The following is a 23733-nucleotide window of genomic DNA, read 5'->3' as shown; positions in this document are numbered from 1 at the left end:
GGATGGTGAAGAAAGCTGAGTACTGAAGAATTGATGCTTTTGAACTGTGGTGTTAGAGAAGACTCTTGAGAGTCCCTTGGACTGCAAAGAGATCCAACCAGTCCATCCTAAAGGAGATCGGTCCTGGGTGTTGATTGGAAGGACTGATGTTGAAGCTGAAACTCCAATACTTTGGCCACCTGATGCGAAGAGTTGGCTCATTGGAAAAGACCCTAATGTTGGGAAGGATTGGGGGCAGGAGGAGAAGGAGATGACAGAGGATGAGGTGGCTGGGTGGCATCACCGACTTGATGGACATGGGTTTGGGTAGACTCTGGGAGTTGGTGATGGACAGGGAGGCCTGGCTTGCTGCAATTCATTGGGTCACAAAGAGTCAGATACCACTGAGCGACTGAACTGAGCTGAATAGAAAAATTATTTTCCCTTTTGCTTCTTTGTTGTTTTAATTTCTTTTGCTACATTGAAAACATATTTTAAAATATTTTTGGCCTGTAATAGCTCAGTTTTACATTTATAAGTTAAATAAGTTTTTATAGGTTCTTTGGAATTATTTGCATAGGGGAAGCTTACCTGATGGAGATGTTAAGAGTTGTTCGACAAAGCTGGTCAAGTAATGGACTTATTCTTGAGGAGACTGCGGTTTAGCAGGGTAAAGAATGGATCAAGATTTAATGATGAAATTTTAACAAAAGAAATGCATAATAATTTTAGAAATATGGAATATATTCTGTGCTAGGGTTAACTTTGTATGGTTGACATATTCTTTGATTAAAAAAGTATTGTGTTGTGTAGAGACATTTTAAAGCATGGGTTTCCTTAACGTTCTGTTAATGAGATCCATTTTTATGCAATATCGGAAATCCCCCAGAAGAACTGGGGCACCTGCACTGCCACTCCACCATCTGAGAAGGGAGTGGGGAAGACCTTGGTTAATGGACGTGCTCCATAGACATAACCGGGTGTGGCTTTTCTCCCTGAAGTGAAAATGCCCCCTTACACTTTTCAGGTGATTGATAGTGATCAGTATTAGAACTTCTCTTTACTCCTTTGAGACAGCAAGAGGAATCTTCTTGTACTCTCTGATGTTGTAGGATATTAAGCATGCTAAAACTTGCATAGCATAGACCAGAATGCAAAAGTTGAGCTCTAATATGTAATTTTCCTCTCCTTGCTGTAATATATGAATACGCTCAAGGGAATTCCATGGCTCAGCCCTTGTTATACCATGCTTTGTGATTGCTTATTAAACTCAAGTTGTCTCAGACGAAGGATATTTCTTTTGTCTCATAAAAATGCTCAAGGACTCTTCAGGATTTCAAAGGCAGATAAGTCCAGGAACTGCTAAGTCATGGTACACCACAGATTGCCTTAAGATATCATGGCAAGTAAGTTTAACTATCCTCCCTAACAGGCAGCCATGAGACTGGCTACCCTGCATCTCAAGTGAAACTTTTTTCTTCACAGGGAAGTCAAGGAAACTCTCTGGAGAAGATTAGGGAAGCAGTTAGCTTGTCAAAATGGCATCTCCTATATCAGGGTCTTGTTTAGAAGGAGGCCTATTGTATCTAATGTTCCTTTCTATACAATGATAGAGTATATTATAATTATTATTAGAGCTTTTTTTTTTCTTTTTTGGCTGCACAGGCTCAGCAGTTGCATAATGTGGTCCCTCTAGTTGCTGCATGCAAGCTTAGTTGCCCCGTGGCAGGCATGTGGGATCTAAGTTCCTTGACCAGGAATCGGACCCACATCTCCTACAATGGAAGGCAGATTTTTGACCATTGGACCACCAGGGAAGCCTCATATATATATATATCTATAATTAATTTTTAAATCTTTTTTATTTTGAATTATGCATATTCACATGCCTATTTAACTGTAAGGAGTGTCATCTTTCTAAACAAGGTGCTTGCCACAGTATCTTTCTTTTAGTAATTGAAACTAATAAAAATCTAAAATTCTAGAATATGGACTGAATTAAGGTTCTAGGTCTGGAGGTTGAATTCCATGTTTTTGCTTTTAATCAATACAATATATACTAAAATAAAGTACTGAAATTGTTTTATATTCAGTTCAGTTCAGTTCAGTCACTCAGTCGTGTCTGACTCTTTGCGACCCCATGAACCGCAGCATGCCAGGCCTCCCTGTCCATCACCAACTCTCTGAGTCCACCCACACACATGTCCATTGAGTCGGTGATGCCATCCAGCCATCTCATCCTCTGTCGTCCCCTTCTCCTCCTGCCCTCAATCTTACCCAGCATCAGGGTCTTTTCCAATGAATCAGCTCTTCCTATCATGAGGCCAAAGTACTGGAATTTCAGCTTTAACATCAGTCCTTCCAATGAACACCCACGACTGATCTCTTTAGGATGGACTGGTTGGATCTCCTTGCAGTCCAAGGGACTCTCAAGAGTCTTCTCCAACACCACAGTTCAAAAGCATCAATTTTTCGGCTCTCAGCTTTCTTTATAGTCCAACACTCACATCCACACAAGACCACTGGAAAAACCATAGCCTTGACTAGACGGACTTTTGTTGGCAAAGTAATGTCTCTTTTTTTAACATGCTGTCTCAGTTCAGTTCAGTTCAGTCACTCAGTCATGTCCGACTCTTTGCGACCCCATGAATCACAGCACGCCAGGCCTCCTTGTCCATCACAAACTCCCGGAGTTTACCCAAACCCATGTCTATCAAGTCGGTGATGCCATCCAACCATCTCATCCCCTGTCATCCCCTTCTCCTCCTGCCCCCAATCCTACCCAGCATTAGGGTCTTTTCCAATGAGTCAACTCTTCGCAACAGGTGGCCCAAGTATTGGAGTTTCAGCTTCAACATCAGTCCTTCCAATCAACACCCAGGACTTATCTCCTTCAGGATGGACTGGTTGGATCTCCTTGCAGTCCAAAGGACTCTCAAGAGTCTTCTCCAACACCACAGTTCAAAAGCATCAATTCTTCCATGCTCAGCTTTCTTCACCTTCCAACTCTCACATCCATACATGACTACTGGAAAAACCATAGCCTTGTCTAGATGGACCTTTGTTGGCAAAGTAATGTCTCTGGTTTTTAATATGCTCTCTAGGTTGATCATAACCTTCCTTCCAAGGAATAAGCATCTTTTAATTTCATGGCTGCAATCACCATCTGCAGTGATTTTGGAGCCCGCAAAAATAAAGTCTGACACTGTTTCCACTGTTTCCCCATCTATTTCCCATGAAGTGATGGGACCAGATGCCATGATCTTAGTTTTATGAATGTTGAGCTTTAAGCCAACTTTTTCACTCTCCTCTTTCACTTTCATCAAGAGGCTCTTTAGTTCATCTTCGCTTTCTGCCATAAGGGTGGTGTCATCTGCATATCTGAGGTTATTGATATTTCTCCTGACAATCTTTATTCCAGCTTGCGCTTCTTCCAGCCCAGCATTTCTCATGATGTTCTCTGCATATAAGTTAAATAAGCAGGGTGACAATATACAGCTTTGACGTACTCCTTTTCCTATTTGGACCAGTCTGTTGTTCCATGTCCAGTTCTAACTGTTGCTTCCTGACCTGCATACAAATTTCTCAAGAGACAGGTCAGATGGTCTGGTATTCCCATCTCTTTAAGAATTTTCCACAGTTTATTGTGACCCACACAGTCAAAAGCTTTGGCATAATCAATAAAGCAGAAATAGATGTTTTTCCTGAACTCTCTTGCTTTTTCGATGATCCAGCAGATGTTGGCAATTTGATATCTGGTTTCTCTGCCTTTCCTGAAACCAGCTTGAACATCTGGAAGTTTATGGTTCACGTATTGCTGAAGCCTGCCTTGGAGAATTTTCAGCATTACTTAAGTAGCTTGTGAGATGAGCGCTATTGTGCGGTAGTTTAAGCACTCTATGGCATTGCCTTTCTTTGGGATTGGAATGAAAACTGACCTTTTCCAGTCCTGTGGCCACGCTGAGTTTTCCAAATTTGCTGGCATATTGAGTGCAGCACTTTCACAGCACCATCTTTCAGGATTTGAAATAGCTCAATTGGAATGCCATCACTTCCACTAGCTTTGTTCATAGTGATGCTTCCTAAGGCCCACTTGACTTCACTTTCCAAGAACTCTGGCTCTAGCTGAGTGATCACAACATCGTGATTATCTGGGTCGTGAGGATCTTTTTTTGTACAGTTCTTCTGTGTCTTCTTGCCACCTCCTCTTAATATCTTCTGTTTCTGTTAGGTCCCTACCATTTCTGTCCTTTATTGAGCCCATATTAAGTTCACAAAATTTTCAAGCCAAACTTTTACATCTGTCGATATTTTTACTTTTTAGTAAAAATTATTTAAGAATGCCTTGTATATCTTGCTTTTATTATTTACAAATGCAGAGATTAGTGGAGTCAGATAACATGTGGAGGTGTTTAACATACTTCATTCTGAATTTTTTGTATACTTACTGTCCCTAGATTTACAAAGTCAATATCAAATGGTGCCTTAGAGAATATACATAAACATAGGACAAAAATGTCACAGACCATTTTTGATGAGACTTTTTCTAGGTCCATCATGCAAATTTTGTCTTGAGAGTTACCATTTTATGCAGAAGTCTGCCTTCTGGAGAAAAAGAAAAAAAGAAATTGTTAAGCTCAAAGTTGATAGCCAGGGTGACTCAGACTACAAATGGTAGAGTGGACCAAAAGGTTCTCTTCCTGGCACACAATCAATGTCAGATCCCAAATGGCAGGTAGAAGGCTTGTCATATTTAGTAGGACTTGTGTGTAGTCATGACTGAGTGTTCTAGATGATTCCTGAGTTCAGTCTCCCTGTCTGGGTTCAAAACCCTTCTTATAGATAACTCCCACTAGATGTGTCTAGAATTCCAGAGCAATGATGCAGAACCTGTGGTTGGAATTCTTGCCAGTGTCAACCCGGAAGAAGTTGCAGTTACTGTGAAATGGAAATAACAGATAGTATATTTAGGCAGAGAGGGATCTGAGATTCATCTACTTGCCTGGTTTTCCAAGCTCAGTCGGCTTCCATTCCATCTGCTGAGTTTTCCCTTCTCTACTGGATGAAGGAAAACCTCCTTTCTTCTCTCACTGTTGTTCTGTCTTTGCCTTTTATCTTTGGGGTCTGGAAAGTGTTTCTAGATAGGTGGCAACAATATGTAAGTGTGAATGGTTTTGGAATATGTTTGAGAAAGTGTTATTCCTTTAGTAAGCCAGACTCGGGTTTAATTTATGAGAATCATAGCACCCACATAGTCTTTTGCTCTGTCATTGAAACCAGGTGGTCAGCAAAAAATTATATTGTTTTTAATAAAGGTTAGAATTATTTTTTGAAAAGTGCAAATAATATATAAAATTAAAAGTTGACATCTCCAAGCATTGGGTATATGACTGCAAGGTCTTAAGTTTGATTAAAATTTAATTACGATAAAAGTAATATCTCTATACAATAATTTTTTACAGCTTATTTTACCATATTGATCATCTCCACCACCACTTTATCCATTCTTCCTTTGAGAGCAGATAGAATTGATCACACAATCATTACTGGCTATGGTTTTTTCTTCTTCTGTATAAACAAATGACTTTTATAGATTTGATGTATATAGTTTTCCTCAAAATTAGTTTTAAAATAACTGCCTGTTTGGTGTAAAGCTTCTGAAAATTTGTAACGATGCTCATTTGATCTTCTTTCCATAGAAGAGGAACTGAAGCTTCTAGAAACTTCTAGCTTGCCCAAGATCACAGGTAAAAACCAACACAGCAGAATTGAATCTGGGGCAACAGAACTTCCAAATCCACACTTTTAATCCCTAAGTTTTTCTTTAATATGCGAATTCATAACCCCAGACAAAACAATGACTCTCTTTCACTTTGCAAACTTTTTTTTTAGTAACTTGCATTTGTTACAGAAATATTATAAGAATTTAAGCCACTGGGTTAATCTTGAAATCATAAAAATTCAAAGATCTTTTCCAGCAAAAAAACAAACAAACAAAAAAAAACAGTGCACAGCTAGGAAAAAAGGCCATTCAGCAATTACTCTGTGTAAGGAAAGGATGAACCTGTTTCTGGTCTGATGTTTATGGAGACACAGTTCCTCTCTCCACTTGCTCTGTTATGTCATTAGGAAAACATAATTAAGAAGACCTGTAAACAGAGCTTTATTTTCTTCTTTTAAGTTTTTATTTATTTAATTTTTTTGGCTGTGCTGTGTGGCTTGTTGGATCTTAGCTCCCTGACCACAGATCAAGTTTCCTTGACTTCCCTGTGAAGAAAAAAGCTTCCCCCTGCAGTGGAAACGCAGAGTCGTAATCACTGGACCTCTGGGGAAGTCCCCAGAGCTCTTCCTTCAATATTCTTGGAGCCTCCATAATGGGATGGAAAGCTTTTAATTCATGCCCTCTGGAAAGATAAATCTCCAAATCCTTACGATGAGAACATGTTGAGGGAAGTGGAGGCCTTTGATGGCATCTATGTTTAAACACAATGGTCTGACTGTTTACATGGCAGGGCTGGGACTAATGTTATAGTTGATGTTGTGAGCCCTGGGTGCAAACACTCTGGCACTATATTATTCTTTAGAAGCTATAGCGATCTGCATGAGCTGCAACTTCAATCTCAGAGTAGCTTCTAGAAACATAATTACTGAGGATCACTGGACCTGTGAGGCTAGTTTTCATTATTTGCAGAGGTAGGTTTATATGCATCCTTGACTTTTTAGTATTTTATTATTCTTTAATACATTGATTATTTTTTTAAAAGAAAGTCATGCAATGTGTGCAATCAGATTAAAAAAATAAAAGTTTATATACAGCTTTATAAAAATTCTGAGAAGAGTCAAGATAATTGCATGGGTAAATTTAAAACCAAAACATAAAAAAAACTTAATTGCTTTCAAAACTATTTATAGTAAAATGATAACATCATTAATTTTAATGTCTCTTTACTTATTTGCTTCAGTAATTTTTAAGTAAAGCATAAGAGGACATGAAAATATATGATATCTCATCTAAATATTAATCTTTCTAATTGAAGGTTAAGTAGAATTTGTGTTGAAATGATCATCTAAATCACCTTAATACTCTTCATAAAATTTCTTTTGACTTGTAAACACAATCCCTGTGATGATGGTGCACTGGAGAATAATATTATGAATGAAAACATCTGTGTTACCTTCAGGATAAGCAACTGTTTGCTACATTTATTTCATCTGGAAAAATATTTTGAGCCCTGACTACCGGTTGGTACAGTTCTAGGTATTGTGTATACAGTAGTGAACACAACTAAGTCTTTGACTTTGTAGAGCTTAAATTTATTTATTTAGGGCAGAAGCAGAAAGCAAAATTAGATAACATCAAATGATGATAAGTATCCCAAAAAAAGATGAGTGGAAGGAGCAGAGTAAGTGGAGATTGTTGCTGCTTGAGGTAAGCTGGTTGGGGAGGGACTCTCAAACAGCGACCCATTTGAACAGGCACCTGAAGAAAGAGAGGATGCAAACAGCAATGCCCCAGGGCAGAAGTGTGTTCTATGCTGGAAAGGCAGAACAAGAAGATCACTGTGGGTTTTTCTGGAGGAATGTTGGATGTTATTATAGGAAATGAGATCAGAGAGTCAGTCCGGTCCAGAGCTCGCATTGCCATGCCTAAAATTGATTTTTTACTTTGGCTTTGACTCTGTATGAGGTTGGAAAGCCATTGGAGAATTTTGAGCAACAGAGAAACATCTATATTTAGCAAAAAAAAAAAAAAAACACACACACACAATGCTAAGTAAAATTTGAACTTCAGATAAACAATGAATAAATGTGACATAAAAGACGTCCCAAAAATTGCATGAGACATACTTACCATAAAACATTATTTATAATCTGAAATTTGAAGAATATCCAGTATTTCAAAGGCATTCTCACTCTTATTGTTGTTTGGTCTCTAAGTTGCGTCCAACCCTTTTGCGACGTCATGGACTGTAGCTTTCCAGGTTCCTCTTTCAATGGGATGTCCTAGGCAAGAATACTGGAGTGGACTGCCATTTCCTCCTCCAAGGGATGTTCCCAACCCAGATATGAGACCCTCATCTTCTGCTTTGGCAGGTGGGTTCTTTACCACTGAGCGACCAGGGAAGCCCATGTTCTCTCACTGCTGTGTGGTAAATAAACATTTTGGTAGGAAAGAAGTAGAAGCTGCTCAGTTCAGTTCAATTCAGTCGATCAGTTGTGTCCGACTCTTTGCGACCCCATGGATCGCAGCACGCCAGGCCTGCCTGTCCATCATAAACTCCCGGAGGTTACCCAAACTCATGTCCATCGAGTCGGTGATGCCATCCGGCCATCTCATCCTCTGTCGTCCCCTTTTCCTCCTGCCCCCAATCCTTCCCAGCATCAGGGTCTTTTCCAATGAGTCAACTCTTCGCATCAGGTGGCCCAAGTATTGGAGTTTCAGCTTCAACATCAGTCCTTCCAATCAACACCCAGGACTGATCTCCTTTAGGATGGACTGGTTGGATCTCCTTGCAGTCCAAAGGACTCTCAAGAGTCTTCTCTAACACCACAGTTCAAAAGCATCAATTCTTCCACACTCAGCTTTCTTCACAGTCCAACTCTCACATCCATATATGACCACTGGAAAAACCATAGCCTTGACTAGACGGACCTTTGTCAGCAAAGGACTGTCTCTGCTTTAAAATATTCTATCTAGGTTGGTCATAACCTTCCTTCCAAGGAGTAAGCATCTTTTAATTTCATGGCTGCAATCACCATCTGCAGTGATTTTGGAGCCCCCCAAAATAAAATCTGACACTGTTTCCACTGTTTCCCCATCTATTTCCCATGAAGTGATGGGACCAGATGCCATGATCTTAGTTTTCTGAACGTTGAGCTTTAAGCCAACTTTTTCACTCTCCTCTTTCACTTTCATCAAGAGGCTCTTTAGTTCTTCTTCACTTTCTGCCATAAGGGTGGTGTCATCTGCATATCTGAGGTTATTGATATTTCTCCTGGCAATCTTGATTCCAGCTTGCGCTTCTTTGAGCCCAGCATTTCTCATGATGTACTCCGCAAATAAGTTAAATAAGCAGGGTGACAATATACAGCCTTGATGTACTCCTTTTCCTATTTGGAACCAGTCTGTTGTTCCATGTCCTGTTCTAACTGTTGCTTCCTGACCTGCCTACAGGTTTCTCAAGGGGCAGGTCAGGTGATCTGGTATTCCCATCTCTTTCAGAATTTTCCACAGTTTCTTGTAATCTACTTCAATAAATTCAAATATATTCACTCATTTTTCTTTAATCTGAAACTGCTCTAAAATCTATAACTCGGTGAGATGTGTGTGCTTATGAGAATATACATGAATTTGCCTTATTTTAATAAATATCTGTCTTTTCAATTTTTTTAGATAGCGATAAGGTATCTTTAAATAGATACAATAAAATGTATTTTTGTACAATGTTTATCATTATAAACATAAAATAATTAAAATTTTACAAAATATATATTAATTTTAAAAAGCATAAAGTGGACCAAACAAGATTTGAAAAATACTACAAATGATCTTGATTTAATGGATAAAACTAGGTCAATAAGTAACTAGATTATACACAATTTTTTAAGAATATATGGTACATTTATAAGCATTGTAAGCAATTCATTTACAAATATGTTAGACCTGAACACAAATCACAAAACCTTTCAGACATAAAATTAAGATATTTAAAAATACAATGAAATTATATTACAAACAAGTGGCAAACCACAAATAAAATACCCCTTACCTCACATTTTTAAATATTAAGAAATACAGAAGTGTATTAGGAAAAAATTCTAATTGATAACAAAATGATGCTTATCAAATCATTTGAAAAAGTAAAGCAGCAATTTGAAGGAATTTGTAATTTTAAATGTATAACTTAGAAATCTGCCTGCAATCTAGGAGATCAGAGTTTGTTCTGTGGGTCAGGAAGCTCACCTGGAGAAGGGAATGGCAATCCACTCCAGTATTCTTGTCTGGAGAACTGCATGGACAGAGAAGCCTGGTGGGCCACAGTCTAGGGGGGCACAAAGAGTTGGACACCACTGAGCGACTTATACACACACAACTTAGAAATAAAGTATCAGCTGAAAAAGTTGCAAAATGAAAAACAATCTGAGTCTAAGAGGTAGACAGAAGAAAACATCTTAGAGAAAGATAACTAAATAGAAAGTATACATGCAGCAAAGTTCAACAAAGCTCTGAAAATTTGACAAAACAATGGCTTCTTTATTGAGAGAGGGAAAAAAAGAGAAATCATAAATATATATATATATTTCAGTCATGACAGACAGTGGATAACTATAGCTAGAGAAAACATTAAACAGATAATGAAAGGATATTATAAACAATCTAAGAGCAACATATTTGGAACAAATGTGAAGAGTGACTTGCTAAACTGTCCATGAAAAATAATTGAGTATTCTATGCTTTAAAGAGATGGAATATCATCAATATTTTTTTCCACAAATAAAACTCAAGGTCATGATGTCTTACCTTCTATTCTACCAAATTATTAAGGAAGAAAATTTTCAGTCTTATAGAAGCTCTTCTAGAGAATAGATGAAGAAAACCCTACCCATTTCATGAGGCTGGAAGACCTTCACACCAAAATCCAACAAGGATAGTATGAGAAAGAAAAAGACTAGCCAATTTCATATATGAACATGGATGTAATAGATTTTGAAAAAAAAATTGCACACCAAAATTTAAATACATCCTGAACAAATTTGATCTATCTCAGTGAATGTAGGTTTTATTAACATTAAAAATCAGTAAATGTAAATCAATATCTTAACCAATTAAAGAGTAAAACAATGGGCTCATGATAGTAAAAGTAGAAATTATATTTGCAAAACTTCAGCATTCATTTATCACAAAAAGAATAACAACCTCACGAGTTTTCAGCAAAGTAGATATAGAAGTTATCTAAAAATAAAACAGGAAAAAAAGTCCTACTGTAGACCATTTCACTTTCTTTTTCTTCAAAAATAGAAACAATAAAGAAGGAAAAATCTAAAATCTCCTAAATCCAACCACTTGCCTACCAGCATCTCAGTCATATGTCACTATTATAGCTTTTCTTGTGCAGAGATGCTCTTATCAAGTATACATGTTCTCACAGTTTTGCTTACAAGAAAGGATATGGCTTGAGAAATTCTCCTTACTACTTGATAAAAAATACTTTTTTTTTTTTTTCTGAATCATTGCCATCAGCTTAAACACTTTATCTCATTAAAAAAAATGTCTAGTAATGTCTACACATCCAATTTGCTTTTTAATGCAGATAACCCCTTCAGCCCCAGGAGACATAATGGCTTACTGTCATTACTATTCTCTAGGTTCATCAATGTTTCAGTTTTTTGTTTGTTTCATTATACTATTTTAACACTCTGTAAATACTATCTTGTTGAAGTCGCTTAAAACATCTGGGGTTGGATTCTGTTTCTATTAATAACTGAGATGCTTAGTAATACAATAGCTATTCCTTAAGATCAGAATTATTTCAATTTTGTTGAGTGCAAGAAATGGTATTTATTACAAGCTATAACTTTGATATTCAGCTGAATGACTAAACCTTTTGAAAATGCATATTAAGTGTGGTAAGCTAGGCTGGAGAAAACAATGATTCTTTCTACATATGTCGGAGGGTGACCAAACATTTTTACCTTGATTTTGGCAAGTTTGTGTGCATGTTCTTAGAAGTGTCCAACTCTTTGGGATACCATGGACTGTAACCCATGATGTGTCCCATGGACACACTCCTCTGTCCATTAGATTTTTCAGGAAAGAATACTGGAATGATTTGTCATTTCCTCCTTCAGAGGATCTTCCCAACCCAGATTGAACCTCCGTTTCCTGCATTGGCAGGCAGATTTTTTACCACTGTGCCACCTGGGAAGCCCAAATGGGGTCTCTCTATTCTGACATGGGAATTCCAGCGGGTTTTCACACCACTAATAATAAAGCCAAACTCTATGCTGCGTGCCGACCTGAAAGGACACACATGGTCTATTCTTCACAATGTCTTTGGGATCATTTCCTGTCATCCTTCCCTTTTTCTAACTTGGCCACTCTGGCCTCTTAACTGATTCTTTGCTGACCAAACACTCTACCTTCAGAGGCACCTTAAATATTGCAACTTCTGCCTGGACTGCTCTTTTCCTAAATAGCTTCATGATTTGCTCTTTTACATTTTTAAACTTCCTAAATTCCAATCCCCATTGACTTGCTTATTTTTTTTTCCTCATAGGGCTATTAAGTACTGAAATATTGTATATCTTCTTATGGTTTCCTCATATTACAATATCTCCATAGGATTATCACTATAATTGGTTCTTTGACCACTTTTAGGACCCATTCAACAGTGCCTATGACACTTCCCAGCTTATGGTAGCAAGTCGATAAATACTTGCTAAGTGAATGAATGAGTGGTTAGTAATGATGGTAAGATGAAGCCAACAAAATTAAAACATTTCTTCATGAAAAATTCTAGAAAATAATTTATTAGGTTGGCCAAAAAGTTCATTTGGGTTTTTCTGTAACATCTTATGAAAAAAACCCAAACAATCCTTTGGTCAACCCAATATTTTTCCATCTAACTCTTCTTTTCTAATGGGCCCCACTTGGTTTTCCTACAAACTACAAAACTCAATGGAAGGAAATCCTTTCTGAAGGACAGGTATATGCGATTTGCTTTATTGTACAGGTTGCATGAGAAGATGAAGAAAAAAGAATCAATAGAAAGAGGAATAAACCTGAAAGAGGAAGACATCTCAGAGGAGAGACCAAGAGATTGCTTGTTTCTGTTTAAATCTATTTATACTTCCTTCATTTATCCCATTAACATCCTTACCACAGTGTATTTATTGTGTCCTTGAATCATGATAAGGATTTTCTTCCTCATCAAAATCATATGCAGACGTGAAGTGGGCTTGGGTTGCTCCAGTAGCAACAGTTGTGAATCTCCGGAAGTAAATTAAAATGTAATTTTCTTTTCCTTTTTTTTTTTTTGAAGGTGGAAAAAAGGGGATTGTATATGATTACTTTTATATATTTTCTATTAGATTATAGTTGCTTTATAATCTTGTGTTAGTTTTTTCTGTACAACAAAGTGAGTCACCCCACCCCACCCCACAGCTCCAGGTCCTCACAGAGCTGAGCTCCTTGTGGTGTACAGCAGCTTCCCACTAGCTATCTATTTTACACAAGGTAGTGCACATACGTCAACCCAGTCTCCCAGTTCATCCCCTCTCTGCTCTCTGTGTCCACATATATCCATTCTCTACATCTACACCTCTATTCCTGCCCTGCAAATAGGCTCATCTGTACCATTTTTCTAGATTCTATATATGTGCCTTAATATATGATGTTCATTTTTTTCTTTCTGACTTACTTCACTCTGTATGACAGTCTCTCAGTCCAAAGTTAATTTCTAAGTCCCACTTCCAGGAATTCAGATTCCGAGAGTCAAAATCTAGCTGTCTATTGCATACTTGTTTAAAAAAAAAGGCAGTGTTTAGGCCTGGGTTGGCCACCCCAAAATGTGCTTCAGTGACATATTGATTACTTTAAAGTTATTTAAGAAATGGCCAAAGCAAGAGGGACATCTTGACCTTCATTTCTGTGTCCTTGAAGGCAGGAAATAAATCTCTCATGTGAAAAGTAGACTTTCTGTATCTGGAAGTAAGAGGACATCCTTATCATGAAAGACAGGAAATTCAGGGCTAAGGAGCCCATGAAAACAAACCATGTGAGGTGAATTTACCACTCCAGCCCCATACTCCCTTATGTTCATTAATTAAACATCCAACAATTAAGTTTCTTTGTCCTGTTGATTCTTACAAATATATTGTTTCTTTGTTTAATATTGTATAAGCTATTATAACCACTTCTTAGGCCCTCTTTCTATGAGACTTCTGTGGACATGAGTAAAATGTATTTCTTTTTCTCCTGTTAATCTGTCTTGTGTCAATTTTATTTCTTGTCCAGCCAACAGGACTCAAGGGGGTAGAGGGTGAAATTTCTTCCTCTCAACAGTCTCAGATAATATCAATATTTACCTTCAATACAATTTAAAAGCAATATGATCATTCCTCTAAATAACCCAAACAATTGACTGCTATGATGCCAAAAAGAAAATGGAAAGTTACTTTGAGTCGAAATAGGGAAAGATAATATAGGTATTATATTAAGGAATTGATGTGGTAACAGGACGTTTTCCTCACCTACTAGCCATCTTTGGTGCATAAATTCTCAGTTTAATGAACATAAGGTTAAAGGCTTAGGCAAACTTTTAATAATATTTTTAAGTCCATAGGTGAAAGCAAATGTTTATAAAAAGGCAAAGGTCAACCAAACTTGATTGTAATATCTAAATTACAATTAATATGTAAATTATACTTAATTCCTGTAGCAACAGGAACCTTTTTAAAACCCTGAACACTCATGCATTTCTCCTAATTTATGGAAAATGCTTAGAAGAAAAAACTTAGCAGACATTGTGACCAGAATTTTTTCATTTCATGGTATTATCATGAAACCTCACCCTATAATTATGAATATGATATTGCAGAGCAAACCAATCTGTCAAATCTTGCTTTCCTTCTCACTGGAAAGGCAACTCCATGGAAAACAGATTCTGTGTTAGGGAAAACTGACTAGCAAGTAACTTCATAATGTTCATTTATTCTTTTCTTAAATATTTTTTCAGCAAATTTGACATAATAGAGAATATGCTAAACCCTGAGAGTACATAGAAAGGTAGGCAGTTCTTGGCTTCAAGGAAACATTGTATATGCAATGTATATGCAAATTTCTCTCAAAGTGGACTTCAAAGAAGGTGACTCATTTGTCTCCCACAGATGCTGTTACAATTGTAAAATCTTTATGCCTAATATTACACATTATCCTTTAATATTTATACTTAAAGTACACTGTTAAAACCACTAATCTAAATTTCACTGTCACTACAAAGTTGCTTATAATAGCCTTTTGGATAGTTAAATCTGAAGATAGTTTCTGATCCTAACTTATACTTGATTTACTTTATGGGTACTCTTACATATTAATATGATTATAGAATAATATGATAAATATTTGAAAAATATGTCATGTCTTAAAAAGTATAAAATCTCTAATATAGTAATTGCTAATCTAATTTCAATATTTTTAAAGCTGGTATAAGAATATAGTTATATAGTTATAAAAATATCTTAAACTGAAAAACTGCACACTTTTTTGTTGACTGAGGACTTTAAAATTCTTTTCCATATGGGTAAAGCAATTATTATTAGCCAAAACCAATAAATACAAACTTTTCTACTTAATACTTTTGGAGTACACGAAAAATACATTTTAAAATTTTTCAAAATATCTTACCCATAGCTTCTATTAGGCAACAATTTTAACTTCCAAGGTCAGTTGCTTATTCTATCAGTTACTGTGTATTAAGTTTGTATTCTGAAATTTTGCTGAATGCATTGATGAGCTTTAATAGTTTTCTGGTGGCATCTTTAGAATTTTCTATGTATAGAATCATGTCACCTGCAAACAGTGACAGTTTTACTTCTTTTCCAATTTGGATTCCTTTTTTTTTTCTTCTATGATTTCCATGGCTAGAACTTCCATAATAATTGTGTGGAATAAAAATAATGACAGTGAGCTTCCTTCTTTAGGTCCTGATCTTAGAACAAGTGCTTTCTGCTTTTCATTACAGGCGGATTCTTTACCGCTGAGCCAGCAGGGAAACACATGGACTGTACAAAAAGCAATTAAGTAGATACAATGAACCCAACAATTAATTTAATATGATGACTCATTCATACTCACCACATAGTTATACCATTTAAAAAAAATCTACTGTTAATTAATATATCTAAAATTAATGTAGCTTTGAGGCTTCTCTAATTTCTTTTCACTAACGAGTGTTTGGGAAATCAATCAATACCAACTGAGACCTAGGTTCAATCCCTGGGTCGGGAAGATCCCCTGGAGAAACTGGCTACTCCAGTATTCTTGCTTGGTAGGACATAATCCATGGGGTCTCAAAGGGTCGGACACGACTGAGTGACTAACACAAGTGCTTATCTGACATTTTAATCATCTTTTTCCACCTTGTGTATGTGATACACTTGGAACACCCCTTTCCCACTCTATGTCACTCCTGTGAACACTCTGAAACCTCGATGCCCCTCAGATGTCACATGCATGGTGCCTCTATCCTGGTCTTCCAGCTCACGGGACACGGGTCTGGTGTTTTTCTCCTCCTGCACCAGGGATTGTTTGGGGGTCAGTCCCACTAATCTGTGAACAATCAAGAGTGCTGTGCTAGTCATGGAGACCGTTGTAATGAATGACCACGACTTGATGTAAAACAAAAGAAAAACACTCTCTCACAGCACTGAGTGTAGGATGTTCGAATTCAGCATCATCACTTGGAAATCCAGTGTCAGCAGGGCGGTGCTCTCTCAGGAAGCTCCAAGGGAGAATAGGCTTCCTCTTTCAGCTTCTAGGGGCTGCCAGCTTCTGTGACTTACATCTTTCTCACCCCCACACCTGTTTCCATGGACACTGTCTTTCTGTGTGTTTTTTCCTCTTCTATGTTCACCATCTCTCTACTACTTTCTTATAAGAACATGTGCGACTGCATTTAGGGCAATGAATCATCCAGCATAATGTCCCATCTCAAAATCCTTACAAACCATCACACCTTTTTGTCATATAAGGTGATAATCATAGATTGTAGGAATTAGGTCCTGATATCCTGGGGACATTCTTTAGCACCCAGTAAACATGGGCCCCATTTGTATCTTTCTCACTTTGGTAAATGCCAGACTAAGTTTTATTATGCAGTTGGCTCACTATCTCCCTATCATTAAGCTGAACTGATTAGACTTGTCCTTCAATGCAAAACATCACCCAGTCAGCATCAATTTATACTTAAACTTAAATGCTTCAAATGAAGTAGTGGAAGAGCTTAGAGATTAAATAAAGCATTATTAACATAGTGATGTGGCGGAGAGGAGCTACCCCAAGTCAGTAGTCAGGGGCAGTGGCCGAGAGGAGCAACCTCACATCCAAGGAGTGGCGGCTGCCTGGGTACAGGAGGGCCGAGAGGAGCTACTACACGCTCAAGGTCAGGAACGGTGGCTGCGCTTTGCTGGAGCAGCCGTGAAGAGATACCCCACATCCAAGGTAAGAGAAACCCAAGTAAGACGGTAGGTGTTGCAAGAGGGGATTAGAGGGCAGACACAATGAAACCATGATCACAGAAAACTAGTCGATCTGATCATATGGACCACAGCACTGTCTAACTCAATGAAACTAAGCCATGCCATGTGGGGCCACCCAAGACGGATGGGTCATGATGGAGAGGTCTGACAGAATGTGGTCCACTGGAGAAGGGAATGGCAAACCACTTCAGTATTGTTCCCTTGAGAACCCCATGAACAGTATGAAAAGGCAAAAGGATAGGATACTGATAGAGGAACTCCCTAGGTCAGTAGGTGCCCAATATGTTACTGGATATCAGTGGATAAATAACTCCAGAAAGAAAGAAGGGATGGAGCCAAAGCAAAAACGATACCCAGTTTGGATGTGACTGGTGATAGAAGCAAGGTCCGATGCTGTAAAGAGCAACACTGCATAGGAACCTGGAATGTTAGGTCCATGAATCAAGGCAAATTGGAAGTGGTCAAACAGGAGATGGCGAGTGAACGTCAACATTCTAGGAATCAGTGAATGAAGATGGACAGGAATGGGTGAATTTAATTCAGATGATCATTATATCTACTACTGTGGGCAGGAATTCCTTAGAAGAAATGGAGAAGCCATCATGGTCAACAAAAGAGTCTGAAATGCAGTACTTGGATGCAATCTCAAAAATGACAGAATGATCTCTGTTCATTTCCAAGGCAAACCATTCAATATCAGTAATCCAAGCCTATGCCCCAATCAGTAATGCTGAAGAAGCTGAAGTTGAACGGTTCTATGAAGACCTACAAGGCCTTTTAGAACTAACACCCAAAAAAGATGTCCTTTTCATTATAGGAGCTGGAATGCTAAAGTAGCAAGTCAAGAAACACCTGGTTAACAGGCAAATTTGGCCTTGGAGTACAGAATGAAGCAGGGCAAAGGCTAATACAATTTTGCCAAGAGAATGCACTGGTCATAGCAGACACCCTCTTCAAACAACACAAGAGAAGACTCTACACATGGACATCACCAGATGGTCAACACCAAAATCAGATTGATTATATTCTTTTCAGCCTATGATGGAGAAGCTCTATACAGTCAGCAAAAACAAGACCAGGAGCTGACTGTGGCACAGATCATGAACTCTTTATTGCCAAATTTAGACAAAAATTGAAGAAAGTAAAGAAAACCACTGGACCATTCAGGTATGACCTTAATCAAATCCCTTGTGATTACACAGTGGAAGTGAGAAATAGATTTAAAGCACTAGATCTGATAGACAGGATGCCTGATGAACCATGGACGGAGGTTCGTGACATTGTACAAGAGACTGTGATCAAGACCATACCCATAGAAAAGAAATGCAAAAAAGCAAAATGGCTGTTTGAGGAGGCCTTACAAATAGCTGTGAAAAGAAGAGAAGTGAAAAGCAAACGAGAAAAGGAAAGATATTCCCATTTGAATGCAGAGTTCCAAAGAATAGCGAGGAGAGATAAGAAAGCCTTCCTCAGTGATCAGTGAAAAGAAATAGAGGAAAACAACAGAATGGGAAAGACTAGAGATCTCTTCAAGAAAATTAGAGATACCAAGGAAACATTTCATGCAAAGATGGGCTCGATAAAGGACAGAAGTGGTATGGACCTAACAGAAGCAGAAGATATTAAGAAGAGATGGAAAGAATACACAGAAGAACTATACAAAAAAGATCTTCACGAACTAGAAAATCACGATGGTGTGAGCACTCACCTAGAGTCAGACATCCTGGAAGGTGAAGTCAAGTGGGCCTTAGAAAGCATCACTACGAACAAAGCTAGTGGAGGTGATGGAATTCCAGTTGAGCTATTTCAAATCCTGAAAGATGATGCTGTGAAACTGCCACACTCAATGTGTCAGCAAATCTGGAAAACTCAGCAGTGGCCACAAGACTGGAAAAGGTCAGTTTTCATTCCAATCCCAAAGAAAGGCAATGCCAAAGAATGCTCAAAGTACTGCACAATTACACTCATCTCACACACTAGTAAAGAAATGCTTAAAATTCTCCAAGCCAGGCTTCAGCAATACATGAACTGTGAACTTCCAGATGTTCAAGCTGGTTTTAGAAAAGGCAGAGGAACCAGAGATCAAATTGCCAACATCTGCTGGATCATTGAAAAAGCAAGAGATTCCAGAAAAACATCTATTTCTCCTTTATTGACTATACCAAAGCCTTTGACTGTGTGGATCACAATAAACTGTGGAAAATTCTGAAAGAGTAGGGAATACCAGACCATCTGACCTGCCTCTTGAGAAATCTGTATGCAGGTCAGGAAGCAACAGTTAGAACTGAACATGGAACAACAGACTGGTTCCAAATAGGAAAAGGAGTGTGTCAAGTCTGTATATTGTCACCCTGCTTATTTAACTTATATGCAGAGTACATCATGAGAAACACTGGGCTGGAGGAAGCACAAGCTGGAATCAAGATTGCTGTGAGAAATATCAATAACCTCAGATATGCAGATGACACCACCCTTATGGCAGAAATTGAAGAACTAAAAAGCTTCTTGATGAAAGTGAAAGAGGAGAGTGAAAACGTTGGCTTAAGGCTCAACGTTCAGAAAACTAAGATCATGGCATCTGGTCCCATCACTTCATGGCAAATATATGGTGAAACAGTGGCAACTGTGTCAAACTTTATTTTTTTGGGCTCCAAAATCGCTGCAGATGGTGACTGCAGCCATGAAATTAAAAGATGCTTGCTTCTTGGAAGAAAAGCTATGCCCAACCTAGACAGCATACTAAAAAGCAGAGACATTACTTTGCCAACAAAGGTCCGTCTAGTCAAGGGTATGGTTTTTTCAGTAGTCATGTATGGATGTGAGATTTGGTCGGTGAAGAAAGCTGAGCGCCGACGAATTGATGCTTTTGACCTGTGGTGTTGGAGAAGACTCTTGAGAGTCCCTTGGACTGCAAGGAGAGCCAACCAGTCCATCCTAAGGAAATCAATCCTGGGTGTTCATTGGAAAGACTGATGTTGAAGCTGAAACTCCAATACTTTGGCCACCTCATGCGAAGAGTTGACTCATTGGAAAAGACTCTGATGTTGGGATGGATTGGGGGCAGGAGGAGAAGCGGACGACAGAGGATGAGATGGCTGGATGGCATCACCGACTCGATGGACATGAGTTTGGGTAAACTCTTGGAGTTGGTGTTGGACAGGGAGGCCTGATGTGCTGCAATTCATGGAGTCGTAAAGAGTCGTACACGACTGAGCGACTGAACTGAACTGTACTGATGCCCTTATGACTTTACTGACTACGCTAAAGCTTTTGACTGTGTGGATCACTACAAACCATGGAAAATTCTTCAAGAGATGGGCATACCAGGCCACCTTACCTCTCTCCTGAGAAAGCTGTATGAAGTTCAAGAAGCAACTTTTAGAACCAGACATGGAATAATGGACTGGTTCAAAATTGGGAAGTATAAAAAGGCTATATATTGTCACCCTGCTTATTTAATTTTATGCAGAGCATATCATGCAAAATGTTGGGCTGGATGAAACACAAGCTGGAATCAAGATTGCTGTGAGAAATATCAATAACCTCAGATATGCAGATGACAGCAACCTTATGGCAGAAACCAAACAGGAACTAAAGAGCCTCTTGATGAAACTGAAAGAGGAGAGTTAAAAAGGTGGCTTAAAGCTCAACATTCAGAAAACTAATATCACGGCAGCTGTTCCCGTCACTTCATGGTAAATAGATGGGGAAACAGTGGAAACAGTGTCAGATTTTATTTTCTTGGGCTCCAAAATCACTGCAGATGGTGACTATAGCCATGAAATTAAAAGACACTTGCTCCTTGAAAGAAAAACTATGACCAAAGCTTATTAGAAACCATATTAAAAAGCAGAGACATTTCTTTGCCGACAAAGTTCTGTCTAGTCAAAGCTATGGTCTTCCCAGTAGTCATGTATGAATGTGAGAGTTGGACCATAAGAAAGCTGAGTGCTGAAGAATTGATGCTTTCTAAATGTGGTGTTGGAGAAGACTCTTGAGAGTCCCTTGGACTGCAAGGAGATCAAACTTGTCAATTCTAAAGGAAATCAGTCCTGAATACCCATTGAAAGGATTGATGTTGAAGCTGAAGCTCCAATAATTTCGCCACATGATGCGAAGAACTGACTCATTGGAAAAGGCCCTGACACTGGGAAAGATTGAAGGCAGGAAGAGAAGGGGTTGACAGAGGATGAGATGGTTGGATGGAATCACTGACTCAATGGAAAGGAGTTTGAGCAAACTCTCGGAGTTGGTGATGGACAGGGAAGCCTGGCGTGCTGCAGTCCATGAGATCACAAAGAGTTGGACACGACTGAATGACTGAATGTCCTTATGAGATAAATATTGTTATTTCCATGCAAAATAGGAATAAAGAGTTTGAGAATGTCTAAGAGTTTTTCCTACTATCTCCAAGATCAGGTTTAGGCTTAAATCCATATTTTTTTAAGCCAAAAGCTATTGTTTTTCAGTGAAGTCATATTCCCTTAAAAAAATATTATTACTAAGGATAAAAACAAATACCCCCAGGGTGACTTAAATAACAGCATAAATGACAATGTGAATATTTCCTTGATTATTAAAATATCCAACCTGATGTAAGATGGAAAAGCTAGCAGTTTCTTTGCCTTCCATTTGCTAATGATAAGTGTGAACTCTAGGCAGTGTTCTGCAATAAACAGTATAAGCTCTCTGGGTTGTCTTGCAGGTGTTCTATGTAACTGAGTATTTAGGAAAAGAGTTTTGTTATTCCTTTATTTATTATAGCTTACATGTTGCAAAACATTGTGATCTACACAATCCTACTGCCGACAAAAAAAATGAATAATTACCTAGGACTGAGCCTCTAAATTAGACTCATACCAACCATCAGATGTCAGTAGGATTTTAGCTCAAGGTTTTTGCTTGCAGGAAGTCATTATAAGATAAGTGGAAAGTCAAGTCTGTTCCCCTGGTAGCAGAATGTCCACCTTTGGAGACATACAAGGAGGCTTATTTTAGGGCAGAAGCAATAACTCCCACATTACATGATAATCACTCTTGTATTTATAGACTGTGTAAATCAATCCTGGGCAGGCAATGAAATGATTCTTTCTGCTTTTACTTTAGGCTATCGGACACGACTCTGTGCGACCCTATAGACGGCAGCCCACCAGGCTCCGCCGTCCCTAGGATTCTCCAGGCAAGAATACTGGAGTGGGTTGCCATTTCCTTCTCCAGTGCATGAAAGGGAAAAGTTAAAGTGAAGTCGCTCAGTCGTGTCCGACTCTTAGCGACCCCATGGACTATAGCCTACCAGGCTCCTCCGTCCACGGGATTTTCCAGGCAAGAGTACTGGAGTGGGGTGCCATTGCCTTCTCCGATTTAAAAAAAGGCCTTCTAAACAATTAAAACCTTTTTTAAACAATCCCACCCCTTAGTAAATTTCATAGTTCAATCTTCCACAATCCCATGCGGTCTATTTGTGTGCCCTTAATGACTTTCCACTATCTGGAAAGTAGCACTGTATTCCATCTGTGCAAGAAGGAGAATTTGTATTCCAAAATGGTAGATGTGCCGGCAGAAAGGCTGACTGAAAGCAGGTGCACATCATTATGCTTAACACTCACGGCTTCTTTCTTCCATCTTAGCATCCTAATGACTCTACAAGTTGTTTTTTATGACTCACAAGTTTGCAAAGGCCTAAATGGCTTAAAGAAGGTGGCTTAATTTTTTCCTCAGATTAAATAAAAGCTAAATATCAGATATTCTTCATAAGAGACCTTCTTTTTCTATTAACATGTATTCTAGGTAATGGCAATGAACGATTAAGAGTACAGGGTAATGAGTACAGAGTGATTTTTGTGTATCAGCAAGTAGCATAAGATAATATAGAAAAACTTCTTTGTTTCATACAAGATCAAGAATTATGTAAGATTTCCACATACAAAAATGAACAAGAGATCGGTGATTTCTAAAGTTATGATGCCACACACTTGCCATTAACAAATTAGCTGTAGATAGACCTAGAGACTGTCACACAGAGTGAAGTAAGAAAAACAAATATTTGTTTATATATATATATGTAATCTAGAAAATATAGTGTGTGTGTGTGTGTGTGTGTGTGTGTGTATGCTCAGTCATGTCTGATTCTTTGTGACCCTATAGATTGTGTGACCCTATGGATTGTAACCCCTGTCAGGCTCCTCTGTCCATGGAATTTTCCAGACAAGGATATTGGAGTGTGTTGCCATGCCTTCCTCCAGAGAATATTCCCCACCCAGGGATTGAGCCTTTGTCTTCTTCATTGGCAGGCAAATTCTTTACCACTGAGCCATCTGGGAAGCCCAGAAAAAAATAGTGTAAGTGATCTTAATTGCAAAGCAGAAATAGAGACACAGACATAGACAAGGGACACATGGATGTCAAGGCGGAAAAGTTGGGATGGACTGGGAGATTGGGACTGACATATATACACTATTATGTATAAAATAGCTCACTAGTGAGAACCTACTGTAT

This window comes from Giraffa tippelskirchi, chromosome 5, assembly GCF_054371585.1.
Source record: "Giraffa tippelskirchi isolate mGirTip1 chromosome 5, T2T-mGirTip1v1.2.pri, whole genome shotgun sequence".
Classification (NCBI taxonomy): domain Eukaryota; kingdom Metazoa; phylum Chordata; class Mammalia; order Artiodactyla; family Giraffidae; genus Giraffa; species Giraffa tippelskirchi.
The sequence above is the reverse complement of the archived record's forward strand: the minus strand, read 5'-3'. Positions refer to the sequence as shown.